Here is a 14,317-nt window from a genome sequence, read left to right as displayed (position 1 = left end):
TTAAGATTTAATATATTGTTAACATGTTCTTGGGAGGGCAAACAAACTTGTGCTTGTGTGTACCCTCCTAAGCTAGAGTAGTCATTGGTCAATGGGAAATTGTTGATAGGGAAAAAAATATGGTAGAACCAAAGGATGGCCATTCCTAATGAGGTCAGATATTTTGGAATGTATATACTAAGGTGAGTGAGCTGGAAAGGTAGGCACTTGTTGAAGAGATACTTGACTGAGATTTTGGGGATAGGGGTTATAAACGTGTATGGGTGCCTGAGACAGAGTGGAAGAAAATATAGTCGGAAACGAGGTGGTCAAGGACCTAGATGGATCATGAGTTTTTCTTTAATCAATAGGTACACAGCTGAATTATTTCTAGATTCTATTGTTTGACAAATGCCCTCTGCCAAAATCACAACCATTTTGATGTATAGTTATATTTCTATGTGACATATTTATAGGATGTCAGGTTCTTCCTCTTCCTGTTTTTATTTTTATTTATTTATTTTAATATGCAACTTACTTAGGTAATCATTTTATCCAGTTACAAAATAAAGTCCTTTGGAATTCTGACAAGAGCTGCATTAAATTTACATATTAATTTATAAACTGACATTATAAAATGGACATTACGGAAACATGGCATAGCCTTCCACTTATTCAGTTTTTGTTTTATGTCCTTCAGTAAAAGTTTAGAATCTCATCTACACCATCTAGCTGTATTCGTTAATGCATTGCTAGATATTTTATCATTTTTTTTACTATAGCATATCAAGCCTTTTAAATTTCCATTTGTTTTTCTCTGTAATAGAGAAAAATTAAATATTCTTATAACAGCATCTTATTAAATTTGTTATTAATGCTAGTCTTTAGTGTTTCTTATTTTCTAGGTTCAAAATAATCTGAGTAATTTTGTCTGATTTTATGACAGTAGTTTTACTGTTGTGCTTTTTAATGTACTATTTGCTTTTTTCTTTTATTTCAATAGTCTTTAGTATTTTTAGAATATTGTTTTAGCTTCATTCTATTAACATTTTACTTCAGTCTTAGAATGGCAGCTAACTTTGTTTGTTTGTTTGTTTTTGCCAGCTATTGATAGCAACAAATGGTTTTCTTGCTTACTTTAATATAATGAATTATGTTGAAGATTTTTTGTTGCAAAACTATGTTTATATTCTTGGAATATATATATCTTCTGTGTCTGAGTTGTATTTTTAAAAAATATTCTACTGGATTCAGCTTACTCATTTCTTTGTAACTTTTGCATTTATAAACTACATGAAGGTAGAGACTGAGTCTTGTGAATTACTCTCTCTTCTGCACCTAGAAAAAGCTGGTTCATACATATAGTTATCTGTTCCGTCCCCGCAACCCCACCATCCCCACCCAAGACCTCTATGGGTTCTGTTAAGTTTTATGGGAATGGATTTTAATTGGAATGGATCAATGAGCACAAACTGTGTGGCCATGCAGGGAGGCCCTACCTTGAAAAGTGCCCCATACTAGGTCAGTTTACTGTAAGTTTTCATATTTATTGCCATCGAATATATCAAGTCTCTTCATTTCTTTTGTAGTTAAGGGTATACCTTATTTCTTATTCCTCACTGTGTATTTTCATTTTCTCTCTTATTCCTCTCGGTCAAACTGGTTGGGAGTTTAAGTTGTATTTCTGAAGAACAAGATTTTTTAACTTCTATTTAACTATTTTTTTAACATTCTATTTGGAAATAATTATGGATTTGCAAGAAATTGCAAAGATAGTATAGGGAGGCCCCATGTACCCTTCACCCAGTGGTTACATCCTACATGACAATGGTATGAATTAAAACCAGGAGATCACCATTGGTCTAATGCATGTACATGTTTCTGAGCTATTTTATCATAGGTAGATTAGTGTAACTTCCACCATATTCAAGATCCAAAACGCTTCCATCACCACAGAGTTCTCTCTTGTTCTTTTCCTTTGCAGTCCTTCCCCGCCAGACCATTCCCTAAACCCCAGAAACTAATTTGTTCTCCATCTACATAATTTTGTTCTTCCAAGAATGGAATGTTATAGAAATGAAATCATTACAGTATACCCTTCAGACACATCCAAGTTGTTACATGTATCAACAGTTCTTTTATTTTATTGCTGCGTAGTAATGATACGGATGTACATAGTTTGTTTACTAATTCACCTATTGTAGGGCATTTTAATTGTTTCCAGTTTTTGGCTGGTAGAAATAAAGCTGCTATGAGCAATTTTGTACAGGTTGTTTATAGAGAGATGTGTCAGTGGGTCAGAGAGAGGGCTGGGTCATCAACTTTGATTCTTAATGCTCTATGACTTTTCTTATAATTTTTAAAAGTGTTCTTTGCACACTTAGTTTATTGTCACTCTCATTTCTTTTTAGTAACAGAAGCATTTAAACTATTTTCTACTGCATATTATTTAGCTATGTCTAGATATTTTGATAACAGGTATTCTTTTTATTTGTAATATGTTTTAATTATGTCTTTCGGTAGGAACAGTTTTGAAGGCTGTGTCTTAACTTTATATTGTAAGGACTTTGTTTTGTTTTTTCTCTTTAGGTTATTTTTTTTTTCTTGTAAATTTCTGGTTTACAGTTTAATTTTAGTTAGAGAATGTGGAACATAAAATCTCTGTATGTTTTGAAATTCACTAAGATTTTCTTGGTTGGCAAAAACTTGTTTTTTTTGCTAGTTGGTTTGTTTATATTTATCATCACTTATTCGATTCGCATTTGGATAGCCCAGAGCAGCCAAGAGCACGAGCAGTTCATCTGGCATGCTATGTTGTAGTTTGCTGGAGTTGCCCAGTTTGGAGCATCTAAATTTTTCTAAGTAAAAGAGAGTCATGATATAAAGATGGACTAAAAAAATACTTAATACTCAAGTCAGGGAAGATGGAGACCAAGAAGAAAGATAATTACAGAATGAGAAAACATTGTAGTTTACTGTCTCATAGGTGCCAGGTCCTGTGCTTGATTTTTACTCATATTAATCATTAAACATTCAAATGCATTCACCATACTGTACTGCTTGAAATACATTATGGAAAGGCACATGTATTAGAGATATTTCTACGAATAATAGAAAAAATTATTAAACTATCACAACAAACCAGTAAGTATGAGAGTTTTTATTTTACAGAGAAGGAAATAGAAACTCAGAAAGATTAAGTAACTTTTCCAAGATTATTATCCACAAAGATAATAGAAGTGGAGTTTTGATTGATTTTTAAAAATACTTCATGGGGGTTTATTCTACTTGGAAACAAAATGACAAAAAGGTACAAAACTATGAGTAAGTTAATGAACAGACAGAAACAGGAAATTGCAACCCTTATTCAGAATAGAGTATTATAAACTTATTTATTACATAATAGTTAAAGGAGTAAACAATCTTTTAGAAGAAGAAAAAGAAGCTACTGCAACTTAGAAATGAACTCAAAGCATAAATCGGGATAATTTGAGACAAAAACAAAATGAGGGAGAGAGTAAAGGTCTGAATCTGCAAAGGGGAATGGAGATAATATGCATGCAGAAGAAAAAGGACTACTGTATGTATGAAACTTAACATTAACTTTATGGTAACCACACAAAGAAAATCCAGAACCGAGACACATAACATAAAAATGAGAACACAGAGGGGAAAATAATAGAATACCACCAAACTGCGATAACACAGAAATGCAAGGGCAAAGAAACAGTGTAGTCTCTGAGCTACCAGAAGACAAAAGATAAAATGGCTATGGACAACCTCATATATCAATAATCACCCTAAATGTAAATGAACTTAACTCACTAATAAAAAGCCACAAAGTAGCAGATTAGATCAAAACAAAACAAAAACAATCATATGTTGCTTTAAAGAGACACATCTCAGCTACAAGGACAAATGTAGACTCAAAGCGAAAGGGTGGGAAAATATACTCCAAGCAAATGGCATCCAGACAAAAGCTGTGTAGCCACACTTAATCTGACTAAGCAGACTTCGAGATTAAAAAGTTAATGAGAGACAAAAATGAACACTTCATAATGATAAACGGGACAATACATCAAGAAGACATAACACATCAATATATATACTCCCAATCAGGGAGCATCAAAATATATAAAGCAATTACTAACAGAACTAAAAGGAGAATCTGACAGAAACACATTTATAGTAGGGGAACTAAATATCCCCACTGACAGCTATAGACAGATCATCTGAACAGAAAATCAATAAGGAAATAACCTTAAGTGACACATTAGATCAATTGGACATAACATTTACAGAGACTTTCATCCCAAAATACTAGATTATACATTCTTCTCTAGTGCACATGAAACATCCTCGAGGATGGGCCATACGTTGGGACATAAAACTAGCCTCAACAAATTTGAGAAGATTGAAATCAAACCAAGTATATTCTCCAACCACAGTGCTCTGAAACGAGATCAACTGCAAAAAGAATGCGGGAAAAACCACAAATATGTGGAGATAAAACAACATGCTACTAAAGAATGACCGGGTCGAAGATGAAATAAAAGGAAATTGAGAGATACATAGAAACAAATGAGAATGAAAATACATATCGAAACTTTTGGGAGACAGCAAAGGCAATAATATGGGGTATTAATAGGAAAGGTCATATCATTAGAGGCCTATCTCAAGAAAAAAGAAAAATTCCAAATAAACATTACATATTAAAGAACTAGAGAAAGAAGAATAAATGAAGCCCAAAGTCAGCAGAAGGAAAGAAATAATAAAAATCAGAGCAGAATTAAATGAAATCAAGAACAAAAAGATAATAGAAATCAGTGCAATAAAGAATGGTTCTTTGACTACATCCACTAAGGAAAAAAGAGAAAGGCACAAAATCAGAAACAAAATAGAAGTTATGACAGATAACATCGAAATACAAAGTATCACATAAGAATACTATGAAAGATTATATGCCTCCACATTAAATAACCTAGAAGAAATGGACAAGTTCTTAGAAATGTACAACCTTCCTAGACTGAATCATAAAGAACTGAATAAGTAGATCAATCAACAATAAGGAAATTGAAACCATCATCAAAAATCTCCCCAAAAGTAAAAATCCAGGACCAGATGGCTTCACTAGTGATTCTACCAAACATTCAAAGAAAATTTAATACCTGTTCTTAAACTTTTCCAAAAAATTGAAGAAGTAATGCTTCTTTCCTTACTTTATGAGGCCTACATTACCCAGATATCAAAACCTAGTAAACATACAAAAAAAGAAAACTATAGATCAATATCTCTGATGAATACAGATGCAAAATCCCAAACAAATACTAGCAAATTGAATAATACAACAATACATTGAAAAGACTGTACACCACAATCAAGCGGGCTTTATCCCAGGGGCACAAGCATGGTTCAAATGCAAATCGATTAATATGATAACACCACATACACAAAATGACAAAAATCATATGATCATATTAGTAGATGCAGAAAAAGCATTTGACATGATACAGTATTCATTTATGATTAAAACAACAAAATGTGTATAGAAGGAAAGTCCCTCAACATAATAAAGGCCAATATATGACAAACACTCAGCTAATATCGTACTTAATAGCGATATTAGTGAAAAAGTAAGAGCCTTCCCTCTAAGATCAGGAACAAGACAAGGTTGTCTGCTCTCACCACACTTAATCAATATAGTATTGGAAGTCCCAGGCAAGAGAAAGAAAGAAAAGTCATCCAAATTGGGAATGAAGGAGTCAGACTGTCACTATTTGCGGATGACATGATTCTCTATAGAGAAAATCCTAAAGACTCCACTAAAAAACTATTAGAAACAATCAAAAAAATACAGTAGAGTTTCACGATACAAAATCTACATACAAAAATTCATAGTATTCCTATACACTAACAATGAATTTTCAGAAAAAGAAATTGAAAACAATTTATTTTGCAATTGCAACAAAAAGAATAAAATACCTAGGAATAAACCTAACGAAACATGTGAAGGACCTGCACACTGAAAACTATAAGACGTTATTAAAAGAAATTGAAAAAGACACAAAGAAATGAAAGATATTCTGTGTTCATGGATTAGAAGAATCAACATAGTTAAAATGACCTTGTTACCTAAAGCATTATACAGATTTAATGCAATCCCCATCAAAATCTCAATGGCATGTTGTAAAGAAATAGAACAAAATATCAAATTTGATGGAAGAACAAAAGACCCCAAATAGCCAAGGCAATCCTGAGGGAAAATAACAAGGCTGGAGGCATCACTCTGCCTGACATCAGTTTGTTCTACATAGTGTCAATAATTAGAACAGCATGTTATTGGCAAAAAACAAACAAACAAACAAAAACAAAAAACAAACAAACAAAAACCAAAAAACAAAAAACCAACCAGACACAGACCGATAGAACAGAATTGAGAGTCCGGAATTAAACCCCCACATATATGAGCAAATAATGTTCAATGAAGGAGCCAAAAACAGAATGGAGAAAAGAAAGCCTCTTCAATAAATGAGGCTGGGAAAATTGGAAAGCCGCATGCAAAAGAATAAACCTAGACTGCTGTCACCATACACCAAAATTAACTCAAAGTGGATTAAAGACCTGAATATAAGACCTAAAACAATAAATTGTACAGGAGAAAACATAGGTACTAAACTCATGGGCCTTGGACTTAAAGGGAATTTTATGAATTTGGCCTCAAGGGCTAGGGAAGTAATAGCAAAATTTAAATGAATGGGACTGTATCAAACTAAAGGCTTCTGCACATTCACAAGAAGCCATTAACAAGACAAAGAGCCATCCAAATGGGAGAAGATATTTGCAAACAATGCCTACAATAAGGGGCTAATATCCAAAATATACAAAGAACTCATACAATGCAACAACAACAACAACAAAATTCAATTTAAAAATAAGCAGTAGACCCAAAAAGACACTTTGAAAAAACATACGAATGGCCAAGAGACATGTGAAAAGATGCTCAGCTTCACTAGTTATTAGGGAAATGCAAATCAAAACCACAATGAGATACCACCTCATACCTATTAGAATGGCTATCATCAACAGGACGAGTAATAACAAGTGTTGGAGAGGCTGTGGGAAAAAGTAACTCTCACATTTCTCCTGGGAATATAAATTGGCACAGCCACTATGGAAAACAGTATGGAAGTTCCTCAAAAATTATGAATAGAACTACAATATGACCCAGCAAACCCTCTTCTGGGTATCTGCCCCCAAAATTCAAAAACATTTATCTGTAAAGATATATGCACTCTCATGCTCATAGAAGCGTTATTCACAGTGGCCAAGACACGGAAACAATCAAAGTGTCCATCAAGAGATGATTGGATAAAGAATCTGTGGTACATATATACAATGCAGTACTACTCAGCCATAAGAAAAGATGAAATACTGCCATTTGTGACAACATGGATGGATCTTGAGATTATCATGCTAAGTGAAATAAATCAGAAAAAGTTGAGAAACATATGCTTTTACTTGTATGTTGGGTAGAAAACTGAAAGCAACAAACAAGACAAAACAGACTCATGGTTAGTGGTTACTAGGGGGAAAAGGAGTAGATAAAGGGGGTCAACTATAAGGTGACAGAAAGCAACATAACTTTGGGTGGTGAACACAATGCAACACACAGTGATGTATTATTGAACTTTGTATTTGAATCCTATATAATTTTATTAACCAAAGTCACCACAATAAATTTAATTTAAAAAATCAAAAAATAAATACTTCATGTATATAATAAACAATATGTATTTATAGAAAATAAAATTTATACAGATACATCTATTGAATAAAACATGTATCATTCACATTTTCTATAACATTTTTATTTTGTCCACTGGAGCTATCACATTCGGAAAGAGTTTTGTTAAGGGTATTGTGATAGATGATTTTATCAAGTTTCTATAGCTCTAGAAGTTTTAGCTTTATGTTATTTATTCCATGCAGAAACACCATGTATATATTCTTTATGATTGTATCTTTTATTATTACGCAATACTTCCTTTTTGTCTTAGTTAGTTTGGCCCTCAAATTTTGCCTAATCTGATAATATTGCAGCCATATAATTTTTTTATTTCATTAAAATTTTTTTTAAAAAGAATATATATAATGTAGATATGTTATAAAGAATAATATGACATCCATTGAAGTCCTACTGTGTGTTCGTGTGTGTAAAATTTATTTTTGGAGATGTCAGTTCCTATATAAACCAGACTTGGTGATAAAATTGAAAGCAGATTTTAGATATTCTCTTCCAACTTTGGAAAAATTTGAAGACTATGCAAAATACAGGAGTTCAGATTTGTTTTCAAACTCTTAAGTGTGAGCCCAAAAGAGTAGTGGCCTGGAGTGGGGTCAAAAGAAGGTGAATAAAATTATAAAAACCTTACTTTTAAATAGAAATTACCAAAATTCACTTAGTTCCAAATGATAAAGATGCAAGCATTAGAAACCCATTTCAAGCTCCAGTGATAAATATCATTTGTATATATTATTTCTTAGATGTGTCAGTTATCTAGATGAAAGGAATCCTTCCACGAAGTATATGTATATGATATACACTTTAAATATCTTACAGTTATGCCTGTCCATTATACTTTAATAAAGCTTTTTGGGGGAGGAAGCTTTTTTCAAGATGAGTCTTGACTCATAAAGGGATTATAGTCCCAAGACTCATATTTGAAAAGAAATTAAAGTAAATTCAGTAATTTATAAAATTTTATTGAATTTTAGATCCTCTTCGATTTCAATTTAAAAGAAAACCAATCTTATTTTGTGGATGGGTGGAGAAATTTCCATACATATGGCATCAAATGTTTTCATAAACCTGGAAATGCAACAAAGATACAATTGCTAGTGAAAAAAATAGTGGATGTCACTTTCATTCACAGAAGACCTATTTTTAATTGCTTAAAACCTAGATTAGATGAGTTCCTTACTTTCATGGAATTGATATTCTAGTAGGATGAGACAGAAAATAAAATACATTTAGACCTTGAAGTTTTTTCTGGGTCGCATCCACATTATAGAATGCTTACTTTCTGCAGAAAAAAAGCACATTGTTTTGTTCCGCCATTAAGATGTGAACATTTCTTGAAAATGAATTTATTATTGTAGTTTAGCTCTTGAGCTTGCCCATTTCTATTGCTAGGATCACACGGCTAGAGATGAGACTTGAGATTGTAAAGACAGCAATACAAAAAATAAAAAGCTTTTGATTTTCGTCAGGATGTTACAAGGAAGGTAGATGTAGAGAATATCAAGATCAACTTCAACTTTGCTATTCTCTAAAATTTGAAATTTAGCTATTAGATTTGTAAAGTGTGTGTTCAGAGGAGAATCATAGCCTGCCATATCAGACCATTTCTCTGCACACTCGATTTGAGCAATGGTATATTTGAATAATTAATCCAAGTAAATAATAACAAATTGAGATTTTGTATTTTATTTCTATGTGCTAAATAATACTATGATCATAAAAATTGAATTAGTTATTTTTAAAGGAAAATTATATATCATATATATGGGCATTTTCTATAAGAAATGTTTGTAGTTATTTTCTTTTACTAGTCCAATAAAAGAGAAAAGGCAGAGTATAAATATGATTGCACAATCAACACTTCTAGATGAGATCTTTCATTTCTCCATGAGGTGGCAGCAGCTCTTCAGTTATCTGAAGATTCCTGTAGAGAAGGTCAGGTTCAAAGCCTTAGAAACTGTCCAATTGAGAATTTTCACAGGCTGTGCTGTGTGTGTGTACTAGATTTCTCTCTCTCTCTCTCTCTCTCTCTCTCTCTCTCTCTCTCTCTCTCTCTCTCTCTCTCTCTCTCTCTCTCTCTCTCTCTCCCCTCCCTCTCTCCCTCTCTCTCCCTCTCCACCCCTCCTTCTTTCCCCTCCCCTTTTTTTCCTTTCTTTTCTTGGCAAACTTCAGCCACAGATCGCCTTCTTATTACTTCTTATTAGATCCAAGTCTTTCTGTTCTGAAATGGCCTGCTTATGCTGAAGTCAACAGACAGAACTTCACCATCTATGAAGCTCACTTGGCCGAAGGTGGAGACATTGAAAGCATAAGTGAACTTGCATTTTAAAAGACAAAATTGCTTCCTTCCTATGCTTAGCCTTTACCTTTTTGAAGAGAAGTTTTTGGGATTGAATAGAGGCAATACAGTAGAATGAGAATGCCACCAATATTTGGTACAACTGAGTTAATTTAAAGCTTTAAATGACTTATTTATTTTCCTTTATATTTTTCTTTAAAGCATTTTAGAGCTTAAAGATGAGACTGTATTAGGCTTCTTTTTGTTAGGAGCGAGAACTGTATTCTGGAAACACTCAGTTAAAATAAAGGATTTAAAATTGCACTTCATTTTCCACCAAACTTTTAAAACTAAATTGTTCGATGATTTTGACTCCAGTATATTGAATACACTTAATTCTAATAGGCTTCCTTCTCCAAATGTTTCAAATTATAAGACAATCCTGTCATTGTATTCTTCATCAAAATCTGGCATGACCTCTCTTTCTCCGCTTACTTTGCTTAAATGACACAATTTCTGGACCAAGTCATGACAGACATGCCTGATATAAATATATGTTTATAATGTTAGAGTCATTTTTAGAAGATTCAGAAAGTCTTTTTACAGCTAATGTTCTTGATCATACTTGCCACTTTAAAAATCTTGGGTTTTTTTTTGTAATAACATCTACGTTTTTATTGGTAATGTTTCTATTTCTTTAATTTTTGCTTCTATATTGATTTATTTCTCCTACGTTTTTATAGACTTTATTTTTTACAGCAGTTTTAGGTTCTCAGCAAACTCGTACAAAAAGAACTGAGGTCCCATATATCCCTTACCCTACATATGCACAGCCTCCCCTACTATCAGTATCCTATACCAGCTATTTTTTCTGTTATTAATTTCTAGTTTAATTCCCATGTCTGAGAGCATGCATGATTTCTGTTCTTTCACATTTGTTATCATATGTTTTATGGCCTGGAATGTGTTCTATCTTGGGGACTGTAGGTAAGTCTGAGAAGAATGTATATTCTGCTCTTGTTAGATGACACAGTGTATGGGTATCAAGTACATCCAGTTGATTGATGGTACTGTTGAGTTCAACTACATCCTTACTGATTATCTGCTGGGTCCATTTCTGATGCAGGAATGTTGAGATCTCCAACTATAATAAATGCATCTATTTCTCCTTGCAATTGTATCAATTTTTGCCTTATGCATTTTGATGCTGTTGTTAGGTGCATACACTTTAAGGGTTATGTCTTCTCAGAGAATTCATCCCATTATCATTATCTAATGCCCCTATCTAATGTTTATCCATGATAATTCTCCTTGCTTTGAAGTCCGCTCTTTCTGAAATTAATGATGCTACTCCTGATTTTGATTAGCATTAGCATGGTTTATCTTTTCTCATTCCTTTACTTTTAATTTATATGTGTCTTTATATTTAAAGGGGGTTACTTAAAAACAACTTACAGTTAGGTCTGAATTTTTATTTACTCTGACAATCTGTTTATTAATTGGTACTTTTAGATCTTTGATTTTCAAAGATCATTGATATAGTTCGATTAATATCTACCATATTTGTTACTGTTTTCTCCTCGTTGCCCTTGCTCTTTGTCCTTATTTCTGTCTTTTTCTGTCTTTTGTGGGTTAATTAAACATTTCATTTTAATTCCACTTTCTTAGCTTATTAATTATACTTCTTTTAAACTTTTTTTTTAGTAGTCACCTCAGAGTTTGCAATAAACAATATGTAATTACCACTAATCCAAGTCTACTATTAAATAACACTGTGCTACTTCACAAGTGGCACAAGTTCCTTATAAAAACAAAATATTCCTAATTTTTCCCCCTCATACCTTGTATCACTGGTATGACTCATTGCACTTATACGTAAGCATACACAAAAGCATACATAATCAAATGCATTGTTGCTGCTGTTATTTTGAACAAACTTATGTTAGATAGAATAAGAAAAGTAAAAGTTTTTATTTTACTTTCACTATTCATTTTTCTATGCTCCTCTTTTCTTCATGTATATCTGAGTTTTTGATGTATGTTATTTTCCTTCTCTCTAAAGAACTTCTTTTAATATTTCTTACAAGACAGGTTTACCTGCAACAAATTCTCTCAATTTTTGTTTGAGACAGTCTATTTCTCCTTCACTTATGCAAGATAATTTTGTAGAAAAGAGACTTTGAGGTGAATTTGTTTTCTCAATACTTTAAATATTTTATTCCACTCTCTTCTTGCTTGCATGGTTTCTGAGAAGTTTGATATAATTCTTATCTTTGCTCCTCTATAGGTAAGATTTAAAGATTTTTTATCTTGGATATTTTGCAGTTTTAAAAATGATTTGCCTAGGTATAGGTTTTTATTTCGTTTTGTGTGCATTTATCCTGCTTGATATTCTCTGAGCTTCCTAGGCCTCTGGTTTGGTGTTTAACTTTAATTTGGGAAAATTCTCAGGCATTATTGTTTCAAATATTTCTTCTATATTTTTCTCCTCCCTCTTGTCTTTCCATTATGTATATGTTATACCTCTTATATTTGGCCCGCAGTTCTCAGATATTGTTTTATTTCTTTTACTCTTTTTTCTCTTTGCTTTCGTGTTTAGTAAGTTTCTGTTGATATATCCTCAAGCTCCATGATTATTTTCTCAGCCATATTCATTCTACTAATGAGCACATCAAAGGCATTAATTATTTCCGTTATAGTGTTTTTGATCTCCAGCTTTTTGTTGTTTAATAGTTATTTGATTAACTTATAAGGGAAGTTGGCTCACTTTTTATGATTTTTTTCATGGTGGTAAAAATATATAGAAATTTACCATCATAGACATTTTTAAGTGTACAGTTCAGTGGTATTTAGTACATTCATAATATGATTCACAATAATCCTAAATTAGAAGTGAGCCATATGTCTACCTACAGGAAAATAGAAAAAAAAAATGTGGTACATTCTCACCATGGAATACTACTCTGAATTAGAAAAGGAGTGAATGAATAATATATGCATAAAGCAGATGACCCTAATCCAGTATTGACTGAAAGAAGCCAGACATTGATGTTTCATTTCACTTATGTGAATTTCGAGGACAGGCAAAACTAATCTGTGGTTATGGAAATCAGGAGGTTGGGGTTGACCGAAGGGAACACAAGGAAGCATTTTCCAAAGCTCATTGAATTATCCACCTAAGATCTGTGCATTTCACTCTACATCAATTATACCTCAATAAAAAAGTGATGTCTCTCCTTTCTTACTTAAAACTGCATACCCAAATGTCCATAGTGGGGCATAGTTTGTGATCATTTGCCACCATCTTTTCACGCATCTAACTGGCTTAGTGTGAATGTTGTTAGTATGCCATACCGACTATGATAACTAGTCTCATTTCTCAGTCTTTATTTTTCCCAACAATGCCTTGTTTATAGGGCCTCCCATGCTTAGGAGTTTAATTATGTCTCTTCCTATTACACAGAAGGCACTTCTCTTATTTGTATCTTTTTAACAAAATGTGTTTTCTGCTTTGATTATGTTTTGGCTGATGTTAGTAGTGCCAATGTGTTAATATTTACCTAGTTTATCTGTTTCCACTCCGTTGTTTTCCACTTTTTTGTCATTTTATTTTGTGTTTACAGTTCTATAAACAGCGAACAGCTGAATATCAGTTTTGTTTCTGTTTTTAGGTTTGTTTTGTTGTTGTTGGACTTAACCCATTTATTTGTACTTCAGTTAATTGATATATTTAGTATTATACCTCATCTTCATGTATGTTTCCCATTTATTATACTTTCTTTTTAACATGTTTTATTTCTTTCTTGTCTTCTTTCCTCCCTCTTCCCCATTCTTTTATTTTTCTTTTCATTCCTTCTATCCTTCCTTTTTCAATATTTTCATAGTTTGAAAGTTATACATCTTATTATTATTCAAATTAGTGACATTTTATTTTTCTATAAACATTGGCAATCCACCTTTTTTACCTGTCTCTCATAACCTGAACAGTCAGGAATTTTGGCATGCTTCAAGCCCCCTCTTTGCCTACCCATTGACATTATTTTCTGAAAAGCATGTTAAATTATAGTTTAGACTTTTATTATTATAAAATCATGATTTCTCTACCTTTAGAGAAATGGTTTCTTAAGTCGTATTATGTTTCAAAACCATTAAAATAAAAAATGTCATGATTATACCCATTTCTTTACTTTCCCTTATTTTCTGCATTCCATGATGGCTTTATTCTAACTTTTTTTTTTTTTTTTTTTTTAGTGAAGAAT

This window comes from Rousettus aegyptiacus, unplaced genomic scaffold (genome assembly GCF_014176215.1).
Source record: "Rousettus aegyptiacus isolate mRouAeg1 unplaced genomic scaffold, mRouAeg1.p scaffold_m13_p_10, whole genome shotgun sequence".
Classification (NCBI taxonomy): Eukaryota; Metazoa; Chordata; class Mammalia; order Chiroptera; family Pteropodidae; genus Rousettus; species Rousettus aegyptiacus.
This window is presented reverse-complemented; position numbering follows the sequence as displayed.